The 12,581-nt window shown below is 35.4% G+C and overlaps 1 protein-coding gene across 1 annotated transcript in view; it reads right to left on the reverse strand.

Moving 5' to 3' along the window:
* MUC19 (mucin 19, oligomeric) overlaps positions 1-12,581 on the reverse strand; it is a 68,783-nt gene that overhangs the window by 7,475 nt on the left and 48,727 nt on the right.

A 12,581-nucleotide genomic window follows, 5' to 3' on the forward strand; every position in this document is an offset into this window, starting at 1 on the left:
TATATATATATATATATATATATATATATATATATATAGCTGATTCATTTTGCTATACAGTAGAAACTAACACAGTGTGGTAAAGTAACTATACTCCAATAAAAATTAAAAAGAAAAAAGGAAAAAAGTGTTCTAAAAGCAAAAACTTTAAACTGTTTTATTTTTACTATGGCGTGATGCTTATTGGATGAATTTATAAAACAAGTTTTTTTTAATTATGTTGATGTGCCTTAAAATGAATTGCTTTATTCTTACATGAAAAATGAAGATCAATAGAACATTAAACTTGGCTTTTTTAAGAGCTTCAAAATAATACTATCAATAAACATATTCATCCTTCTGAGAGTCTACTGATTGCCATCCTCACTTTAAGTAGATTCTTATGATACTTCAGTCACCAGCAAATGGACATGTTATCTCTTATGACTGTTAAAATTCAAAAATGTCACATTTAATTCTCAACATTTTATACCCAGTCCAGGAATCTATAGCACATGTTGAAGTATAAAATTTATGGTTGGTGTGGTTCCAGAGGGGGGACCTTCAAGATGGCAGAGGAGTAAGACGTGGATATCACCTTCCTCCCCACAAATACATCAGAAATACATCTACATGTGGAACAACTCCTACAGAACACCTACTGAATGCTGGCAGAAGACCTCAGACTTCCCAAAAGGCAAGAAAATCCCCACATACTGGGGTAGGGCAAAAGAAAAAAAGAAAAAAGCAGAGACAAAAGAATAGGGATGGGACCTGTACCTCAGGGAAGGAGCTGTGAAGAAGGAAAAGTTTCCACACACTAGGAAGTCCCTTCACTGGTGGAAACGGGGGCTGGGCAGGGAGAAAGCTTTGGAGCCATGGAGAAGAGTGCAGCAACAGGGGTGCAGAGGGCAAAGAGGAGAGATTCCCTCACAGAGGATCAGTGCTGACTAGCACTCACCAGACTGAAAGGCTTGCTTGCCCACCCGCCAGGGTGGGTGGGCACTGGGAGCTGAGGCTTGGGCTTCAGAGGTCAGATCCCAGGGAGAGGACTGGGGTTGGCTGCGTGAAGACTGCCTGAGGGGGCTAGTGCACCACAGCTAGCTGGGAGGGAGTCCAGAAAAAAATCTGGACCTGTCTAAGAGCCAAGAGACCATTGTTTTGGGGTGCACAGGAGAGGGGACTCCTTCCCCATCTGCCCACAGAAGGTAGAGCACCGCCTAAATGAACTCCAGAGAAGGGTATGAGCTGTGTCTATCAGCTCGGACCCCAGAGACAGTCAGGAAACACTAAGGCTGCTGCTGTAGCCACCAAGAATCTCGTGTGCAAGCACAGGTCACTATCCACACCACCCACCGCCCCCCTAAGAGCCCATGCAACCTGCTACTGCCAGGGTCCCATGACCCAGGGACAACTTCCTCAGGAGAACACATGGCATCCCTCAGGCTGTTACAACATCACATTAGTCTCTGCCACTGCAGGCTCACCCCACATTCTAGTTATGACTACTCTACCCCTCACTCCCCCTGGCCTGAGTGAGCAAAAGCCCCCTAATCAGCCACTGTTTAACCCCCTCTTGTCTGGGCGGGGAACAGATGCCTGAGGGTGAACTACTTGCAGAGGTGGGGCCAAAACCAAAGCTGAACCCCAGGAGCTGTGTGAAAAAAGAAGAGAAAGGGAAATTTCTCTGTGCAGCCTCAGGAGCAGCGGATTAAATCCCCACAGTCAAATTGATTTACCCGGCATCTGTGGAATACCTAAATAGACAATGAATCATCCCAAAATTGAGGCAGTGGACTTTGAGAGCAATTGTAGACTTAGGGTTTGCTGTCTGTGACTGATTTGTTTCTGATTTTTATGTTTATCTTAGTTTTTAGCACTTGTTATCATTAGTGGATTTGTTTATTGGTTTGGTTGCTCTATTCTTTTTTTTTATTTATTATTTTTTATTTTAATAATTAAAATTTTTTTTCTTTCTTTTTTCTCCCTTTTCTCTTAGGCCTGGTGGCTTACAGGGTCTTGGTGCTCTGGCCTGGTGTCAGGCCTGAGACTCTGAGGTGGGAGACACGAGTTCAGGACATTGGACCACCAGAGACCTCCCGGACCCATGTAATATCAGTTGGCGAGAGTTCTCCCAGAGATCTCCCTCTCAACACTAAGACCCAGCTCCACCCAATGGCAAGCAACGTCCAGTGCTGGATGCCCCATGCAAAACAATTAGCAAGACAGGAGCACAACCCCACCCATTAGCAGAGAGGTTGCCTAAATTCATACTAAGTTCACAGACACCAAAAAACACACCACCGGATGTGGCCCTGCTCTCCAGAAAGACAAGATCCAGCCCCACCCACCAGAACACAGGCACCAATCCCCTCCACAAGGAAGCCTACACAAGACACTGAACAAACCTCACTCACTGGGGCAGACACCAAAAATAATGGGAACTATGAGCCTGCAGCCTGCAAAAAGACCCCAAACACAGTCAGTTAAGTAAAATGGGAAGACAGAGAAACACACAGCCGATGAAGGAACAAGGGAAAAACACACCAAACCAAACAAATGAAGAGGAAATAGGCAGTCTACCTGAAAAAAAATTCGGAATAATGATAGTAAAGATGATCCAAAATCTTGGAAATAGAATGCAGAAAAAACAAGAAATGTTTAACAAGGACCTAGAAGAACTAAAGAGTAAACAAACAATGATGAACAACAAAATAAAGGAAAATAAAAATTCTCTAGAAGGAATCAATAGCAGAATAACGGAAGCAGAAGAACAGATAAATGACCTGGAAGATAAAATAGTGGAAATAACTATCACAAAGCAAAATAAAGAAAAAAGAATGAAAAGAATGGAGGACAGTCTCAGAGACCTCTGGGATAACATTAAATGCACCAACATTCGAATTATAGGGGTCCCAGGAGAAGAAGAGAAAAAGAAAGGGATGAGAAAATATTTGAAAAAATTATAGTTGAAAACTTCCTTAACATGGGAAAGGAAATAGTCAATCAAGTCCAGGAAGCACAGAGAGTCCCATACAGGATAAATCCAAGGAGAAACACATCAAGACACATATTAAACAAACTATCAAAAATTAAATACAAAGAAAAAATATTAAAAGCAGCAAGGGAAAAGCAACAAATAACATACAAGGGAATCCCCATTAGGTTAGCAGCTGATCTTTCAGCAGAATCTCTGCAAGCCAGAAGGGAGCAGTAGGACATATTTAAAGGGATGAAAGGGAAAAACCTACAACAAAGATTACTCTACTGAGCAAGGATCTCATTCAGATTCGACAGAGAAATTAAAAAGTTTACAGACAAGAAAATTTAAGAGAATTCAACACCACCAAACCAACTTTACAAATGCTAAAGGAACTTCTCTAGGTAAGAAATACAAGAGAAAGAAAAAAACCTACAAAAACAAACCCAAAACAAAACAAGAAAATGGTAACAGGAACATAAATATCGATAATTACCTTAAATGTAAATAGATTAAATGCTCCAACCAAAAAACATAGACTGGCTGAATGGATAAAAAAACAACACCCACATATATGCCATCTACAAGAGACCCACTCAGACCTAGGGACACATATAGACTGAAACTGAGGGGATGGAAACACATATTCCATGCAAAAGGAAATCAAAAGAAATCTGCAGTAGCAATTCTCATATCAGACAAAATAGACTTTAAAATAAAGTCTATTACAAGAGACAAAGAAGGACATATCTATTGATCAGGGATCAGTCCAAGAAGAAGATATAACAATTGTAAATATTTATGCACCCAACATAGGAGCACCTCAATACATAAGGCAAATGCTAACTACCATGAAAGGGGAAATCAACAGTAAAACAATCACAGTAGGGAACTTTAACACCCCACTTTCATCAATGGACAGCTCATCCAAATTGAAAATAAATAAGAAAACATAAGCTTTAAATGACACATTAGACAAGATGGACTTAATTGATATTTATAGGACAGTCCATCCCAAAACAACAGTATACACTTTCTTCTCAACTGCTCATGGAACATTCTCCAGGATAGATCATAACTTGGGTCACAAATCAAGCCTTGGTAAATTTAAGAAAATTGAAATCGTATCAAGTATCTTTTCTGACCACAACGCTATGAGACTAGATATCAATTACAGGAAAATAACTGTAAAAAATACAAATGTATGGAGGCTAAACAATATACTACTAAATAACCAAGAGATCACTGAAGAAATCAAAGAGGAAATCAAAAAATACCTAGAAATAAATGACAATGAAAACATGACGACCCAAAACCTATGGGATGCAGCAAAAGCAGTTCTAACAGGGAAGTTTATAGCAATAAAATCCTACCTCAAGAAACAAGAAAAATCTCAAATAAACAACCTAACCTTACACCTAAAGCAGTCAAAGAAGAGTAACAACAACAACAACAAAAAACCAAATTTAGCAGAAAGAAAGAAATCATAAAGATCATATGAGAAATAAATGAAAAAGAAATGAACGATATGATAGCAAAGATCAATAAAACTAAAAGCTGATTCTTTGAAAAGATAAACAAAATTGATAAACCATTAGCCAGACCCATCAAGAAAAAAATGGAGAAGTTTCAAATCAACAGAATTAGAAATGAAAAAAGAGAAGTAACAACTGACACTGCAGAAATAAAAAAGATCATGAGACATTACTACAATCAACTATACGCCAATAAAATGGACAACCTGGAAGAAATGGACAAATTCTTAGAAAAGCACAACCTTCCAAGACTGAACCAGGAAGAAATAGAAAATATAAACAGACCAGTCACAAGAACTGAAATTTAAACTGTGATTAAGAATCTTCCAACAAACAAAAGCCCAACACCAGATGGCTTCACAGGTGAATTCTACCAAACACTAGAGAAGAGCTAACATCTATCCTCCTCAAAGTCTTCCAAAATATAGCAGAGGGAGGAACACTCCCAAACTCATTCTACAAGGCCACAATCACCCTGATACCAAAACCAGACAAAGGTTTCACAAAAAAAAAGAAAACTACAAGTCAATATCACTGATGAACATAGATGAAAAAATCCTCAACAAAATACTAGCAAACAGAATCCAACAGTATATTAAAAGGGTCATACACCATGATCAAGTGGGGTTTATACCAGGAATACAAGGATTCTTCAATATATGCAAATCAATCAATGTGATACATCATATTAACAAATTGGAGGATAAAAACCATATGATCATCTCAATAGATGCAGAAAAAGCTTTTGACAAAATTCAACACCCATTTAGGATAAAAAAAAATCCTACAGAAAGAAGGCAAAGAGTGAACTTACCTCAACATAATAAAGGTCATATATGACAAACTCACAGCCAACATCATTCTCAATGGTGAAAAACTGAAAACTTTTCCTCTAAGATCAAGAACAAGACAAGGTTGTCCACTCTCACCATTATTGTTCAACGTATTTTGGGAAGTTTTAGGCACAGCAATCAGAGAAGAAAAAGAAATAAAAGAAATCCAAATCAGAAAAGAAGAAGTAACACTGTCACTGTTTGCAGATGATGTGATACTATACATAGAGAATCCTAAAGATGCTACCAGAAAACAACTAGAGCTGGTCAATGAATTTGGTAAGGTAGCAGGATACAAAATTAATGCACAGAAATCTCTTGCATTCCTATACACTAACGAAGAAAAATCTGAAAGTGAAATTAAGGAAACCCTCCCATTTACCATTGCAACAAAAAGAATAAAATACCTAGGAAAAAACGTACCTAAGGAGAGAAAACATCTATGTGCAGAAAACTATAAGACAGAGATGAAAGAAATTAAAGACAATACAAACAGATAGAGAGCTATACCATGTTCTTGGATTGAAAGAATCAATATTGTGAAAAAGACTATACAACCCAAAGCAATGTACAGATTCAATGCAATGCCTATCAAACTACCAGTGACATTTTTCACAGAACTAGAACAAAAAATTTCACTATTTGTATGGAAACACAAAAGACCCTGAATAGCCAAAGCAATCTTGAATAAGAAAAACAAAGCTGGATGAATCAGGTTCCCTGACTTTAGACTATACTACAAAGCTACAGTAATCAAGACAGTATGGTACTGGCACAAAAACAGAAATAAAGATAAATGGAACAGATAGAAAACCCAGAGCTAAAACAATGCCCATATGGTCACCTTATCTTTGATAAAGGAGGCAAGAATATACAATGGAGAAAAGACAGCCTCTTCAATAAGTGGTGCTGGGAGAACTGGACAGCTACATGTAAAAGAGTGAAATTAGAACATTTCCTAACACCATACACAAAATTAAACTCAAAATGGATTAAAGACATAAATGTAAGGCAAGATACTATAAAATTCTTAGAGGAAACCCCAGGCAATACACTTTCTGACATCAATTGCAGCAAGATCGTTTTTGACCCACCTCCTAGAGAAATGGAAATAAAAACAATAATAAACAAATGGGACCTAATGAAACTTAAAAGCTTTTGCACAGCAAAGGAAACCATAAACAAGACAAAAAGACAACCTTCAGAATGGGAGAAATATTTGCAAATGAAGCAACTGACAAAGGATTAATCTCCAAAATATACAAGCAGCTCATTCAGCTCAATATCAAAAAAACAAACAAACAAAAAAAACAAACAACCCAATCCAAAAATGGACAGAAGACTTAATAGACATTTCTCCAAAGAAGATACAGAGATTGGCAACAAACACATGAAAGGATGCTCAACATCACTAGTCATTAGAGAAATGCAAATCAAAACTATGATGAGATATCACCTCACACTGGTCAGAATGGCCACCATCAAAAACTCTACAAACAATAAATGCTGGGGAGGGTGTGGAGAAAAGGGAACCCTTCTGCACTGTTGGTGGGAATGTAAATTGATACAGCCACTATGGAGAACAGTATGGAGGTTGCTTAGAAAGCTAAAAATAGAACTACATATGACCCAGCATTCCCACTACTGAGCATATATCCTGAGAAAACCATAATTCAAAAAGAGTCATGTACCACAATGTTCATTGCAACACTAGTTACAATAGCCAGGACATGGAAGCAACCTAAGTGTCTATCGACAGATGAATGGATAAAGATGATGAGGCACATATATACAATGGAATATTACTCAGCCATAAAAAGAAATGAAATTGGGTTATTTGTATTGAGGTGGATATACCTAGGGTCTGTCATACAGAGTGAAGTAAGTCAGAAAGAAAAAAACAAATACCATATGCTAACACAATATATGGAATAAAAAAAAAAAAAGTTCTGATGAACCTAGGGGCAGGGCGGGAATAAAGACGCAGACCTAGAGAATAAACTTGAGGACATAGGGAGAGGGAAGGTTAAGCTGGAAAGAAGTGAGAGAGTAGCACTAACATATATATACTACCAGATGCAAAATATATAGCTAGTGGGAAGCAGCCACATAGAACAGGGAGATCAGCTCGGTTCTTTGTGACCACTTAGTGGGGTGGGATAGGGAGGGTGGGAGGAAGATGCAAGTGGGAGGGGCTATGGGGATACATGTATACATATAGCTGATTCACTTTGTTATGCAGCAGAAAGTAACACGACATTGTAAAGAAATTATTCTCCAATAAAGATGTTTAAATAATAAATTAAATAAAATAGAATTTATGGTTATGCAGTTAATTGAACAAAGATAACCAAGTGGTACTATCTGAGCCCCCAAGTTACAGATTTTTGATGAAACTAAATCAATGATTATTTGAATAATTTCTAAGTTCCTACCTGTTATGTATGATATGGGCATATTCTCAGAAAAGATGTTGTGGAATAGTCGATGAGGAGCTAAACATTAAATCACTAATAATTATTTTAGAATTGAAATTTAAGTAATATACAAAATTTTATGTGCCTCAGTTCATCTGGGAAATAAGCAATTACTAATTTATTCCAGTATCAATATAAAGCTACATCTACATTATCCAAAAATTCTGGAAAGTTACTAATGATTCTATAACTTGATAATCAATGTTTTCTCTATATTAGGATTATTTGACTAAATCTACTTAAAATTTATTTGATTTGTGGCACATTTACAGAATTTTAACATGAAAAAAATAAACTTCTAAAAACTACTTTTTTCTCCTGATTTCAGATTAACGTTGGGGCAAGCCTTAATGATTCACATCTGTGAAATTATGATTTCTGATTTTATAATTTCTTGCTTTCACAAATAAAAAGGAAAAGACAACTCTTTTTTCTCTCTACATCATACCAGAAAATCCCTTTTTCTTCTGATATTTGTAATGCTGGAAAAAATATTTAAGCTCTTTGTATCTCCTCCCCTGTAAAATATGAGGGCACCTGTGTTGTGGAGGATTGTGGAATCAGGGGATTGTTGAGATTTAATGAGAAATTGAATAAAAAGTTCATGATATAATGACTAAAATATAGTAATCACTCATTAATAGTTATTATTTGTTATATATTATAATACAGTACTAAGATGATGTTTTAGTAAAATAATATTATACTAATAGCATGAAATGTCTGCTGGAATTTCAGTGAAATTAAATAAAACATTAGGATTTGGTAAGGTTAAGCATTAAAAGTCATAAATAATACCAAATGAATTCAGGAAAACATCACCTAGCTAATCTTCCCTATAATTAAACTCTACATTAGATTTATAATTTTTTTAAATGCTATGGTGGAAGCAATTGATGAGATTTTTGTAGTGTTTTAAGATTAATTTTACATCTAAAACCTTATCAGTGGCTAATGATGAAGTAACGAAAGCTCTAGGTAATCTACTCATGGCCTTCTGTTTTATGTGAAAAGTTTGCTTGCTACAATACAGAATGTTGACAAAATTAATTGCCAGAATATTATGTTCAAAACTGAATGCTTGGGGAAGAAAAGGCAATAAAAGAAAATATATGTATAAACTGGAAAAAATCAAACCAGTCTTCTTAGTTCTGATTGCCTACTTTTAATGCAAGATGCAGATATCAGCATCATATTGAAATAGTTATCCAAATTGCTTATGACTCATGCATGACTACACAATTCATCAAATCAACAGTCAAGAATACATTAAATGGCCTCAAGATTCAAAAGTTTTAGTAGCTGAGTGAATGATTTTATTTTAACTGAAAGAGACCTATATAACTGAACCAAATTACTTATCTTAGACACAGAACAAGGCTGAGAATTAGGAATTCAGTCCATTGTTTATGGCTGAGATAATACATAGATAGAATATCATTATGCAGTGTATATTAAACAACTACCAGGATGAAATTTTTACTAAGCCTTCAGAAATAAATTTACAATTATAGAATAAAGAAAAATACTTCTGAAATGTGTCAGTTCTTCTAAAATTACATTGAAAGAGCCAGACCTGCTAATGATATTCAACATAAGAGAAAGTTTGATAGAAATTAAACATGTCAGTTGGGCATTTTAATGATATTCCACACTATGATGGTGATAAAGTTACATGTTTGCCCTTTGAATATAAGCAACATGTATTAAGTACCAAATAAATCAGACAACACTAAAAATTACAAAAGTACAGCAAATTAGTCATAATTCTATATCATGATATAAAATCATAATCAAAAAGTAGTCTTGATTTTACACTATCTCTTTGTATTCTAGAGAAGAAATATTAGCTCCAATGAATGAAATGTATGAACTATAAGATTCATCAGTATAAATAATATCTAATCAATAGTATAATCTTCACTAGAAATTCTGTGCCAAAAGAAAAAACCTGAATTAAAATTTGGGACAGGGAAAAGAAGAATCATCCATTCATTCTACAAATATTTATTGAATGCTAACTATTATATAGCTTGGGACTAAGTGCAATTGGGAATACAAGGATGGCAAACCATTATCTGTGACTTCAAGGATGTTACCTAGACTTCTTGTGCTGATCATTTTGCAATATATATAAATATCAAATCATTATGTTGAACACCTGAAACTAATAAAATGTTAACATGCCAATTATACCTCAATAAAATATTATGTTTTAAAATATATATGTATATACAGAGACAGACAGATTGGAGAAAGTAATAAATAAGAGGAGAAAGAAAAATAATGTTAATTGAGGGGAATAAAAAGGTATTAAGTATAGGAGAGTGGGTCTGTTGATTCTAATATGTAAAAAACAATTTTAATATATGTAAAAGCCTATATTTGTCAGTTTATAGGCTTGTTGATTCACCTACGGATTATTTCACTGCTTGATGTAGTAATCTCTGGAATGGAAGCTGCTGAATTGGAGAACATAATGGAAAAAAATGTTTCATGTGGAAGGAAAATTGTGTTACTGATAACATCTATGGCAATATATAAGATGGATTAACTTGAAATTAATGTTTCAGAGAAATTTGATTAAATAGTACATAGATGTCAAAATGTAAAATTAAAGTTTAAAATCTATAGACCACAAATAAAAGTCAAAGACTCTTATCAGTTTGTATAACATTTTTTTCCAAAGTTTTCTTCTAAAATGTTAAAAATAAACAAAACAAAAACAGAAAACAAAATCTTCCAAGTTTATTTTTGTGTATGGTGTTAGGGAGTGTTTTAATTTCATTCTTTTACATGTAGCTGTTCAGTTTTCCCAGCACCACTTATTGAAGAGACTGTCTTTTCTCCATTGTATATTCTTGCCTCCTTTATCAAAGATAAGGTGACCATATGTGCATGGGTTTATCTCTGGACTTTCTATCCTGTTCCATTGATCTATATTTCTGTTTTTGTGTCAGTACCATACTGTCTTGATTACTGTAGCTTTGTAGTATAGTCTGAAGTCCAGGAGCCTGATTCATCCAGCTTTGTTTTTCTTATTCAAGATTGCTTTGACTATTGAGAGTCTTTTGTGTTTCCATATAAATTGTGAAATTTTTTGTTCCAGTTCTGTGAAAAATGCTCAAAATGGATAAAAGACCTAAATGTAAGGCCAGACACTATCAAACTCTTAGAGGAAAACATAGGCAAAACACTCTATGACATAAATCACAGCAAGATCCTTTTTGACCCACATCTTAGAGAAATGGAAATAAAAACAAAAATAAACAAATGGGACCTAATGAAACTTAAAAGTTTTGCACAGCAAAGGAAACCATAAACAAGACCAAAAGACAACCCTCAGAATGGGAGAAAATATTTGCAAATGAAGCAACTGACAAAGGATTAATCTCCAAAATATACAAGCAGCTCATGAAGCTCAATATCAAAAAACAAACAACCCAATTCAAAAATGGGCAGAAGACCTAAATAGACATTTCTCCAAAGAAGATATACAGACTGCCAACAAACACATGAAAGGATGCTCAAAATCACTAATCATTAGAGAAATGCAAATCAAAACTACAATGAGGTATCACCTCACACCGGTCAGAATGGCCATCATCAAAAAATCTACAAACAATAAATGCTGGAGAGGGTGTGAAGAAAAGAGAACCCTCTTGCACTGTTGGTGGGAATGTAAATTGATATAGCCACTATGGAGAACAGTATGGAGGTTCCTCAAAACACTAAAAATAGAACTACCTTATGACCCAGCAATCCCACTACTGGGCATATATCCTGAGAAAACCATAATTCAAAAAGGGTAATTACCACAATGTTCATTGCAGCTCTATTTACAATAGCCAAGACATGGAAGCAACCGAAGTGTCCATCAACAGATGAAGGGATAAAGAAGATGTGGCACATATATACAATGGAATATTACTCAGCCATAAAAAGAAATGAAATTGAGTTATTTGTAGTGAGGTGGATGGACCTTGTGTCTGTCATACAGAGTGAAATAACTCAGAAAGGAAAAACAAATACCGTATGCTAACACATATATATGGAATAAAAAAAAAAAAAAAAGGTCATGAAGAACCTAGGGGTAAAACGGGAATAAAGACGCAGACCTACTAGAGAATGGAATTGAGGATACGGGGAGGGGGAAGGGTAAGCTGGGACAAAGTGAGAGAGTGGCATGGACATATATACACTACCAAATGTAAAACTTATAGCTAGTGGGAAGCAGCCGCATAACACAGGGAGATCAGCTCTGTGCTTTGTGACCACCTAGAGGGGTGGGATAGGGAGGGTGGGAGGGAGGGAGACACAAGAGGGAATAGATATGGATATATATGTATGTGTATAACTGATTCACTTTGTTATGAAGCAGAAACTAACACACAATTGTAAGGCAATAATACTCCAATAAAGACGTTAAAAAAAAAAACAAAAATCTTCCCAGAAAAGTGTAACTGCAAAGGTATAATACTGAAGAAGGAAGTTTTGGAATTTTTTTTTAATACCCTCTTGATTAAGTTGTGGTTGATGATTATGGCTTGCCTGTGCCTGAGCTACTGGTCACCAGTGTAATTGCTGTACAAAGGAGGAGACAAATTTTCGGAAATGTATGTTAAAATGGTGTTGAAAGGCAAGATTACAAAGTATTTATTTAGACATGGGTTAGATATCTCTATAATTCAAATAAATAATGAAATGTCAGTTAAATTCATTTACCAGAAGTACTCCTGTACTTCTCTGATCACTGCTTTAATTACAAATGATTCAA

The sequence above is a fragment of the Aethalodelphis obliquidens genome, unplaced genomic scaffold (genome assembly GCF_003676395.1).
Source record: "Aethalodelphis obliquidens isolate GAN/ISIS:26980383/991018 unplaced genomic scaffold, ASM367639v1 scaffold84, whole genome shotgun sequence".
NCBI classification, from domain to species: Eukaryota; Metazoa; Chordata; class Mammalia; order Artiodactyla; family Delphinidae; genus Aethalodelphis; species Aethalodelphis obliquidens.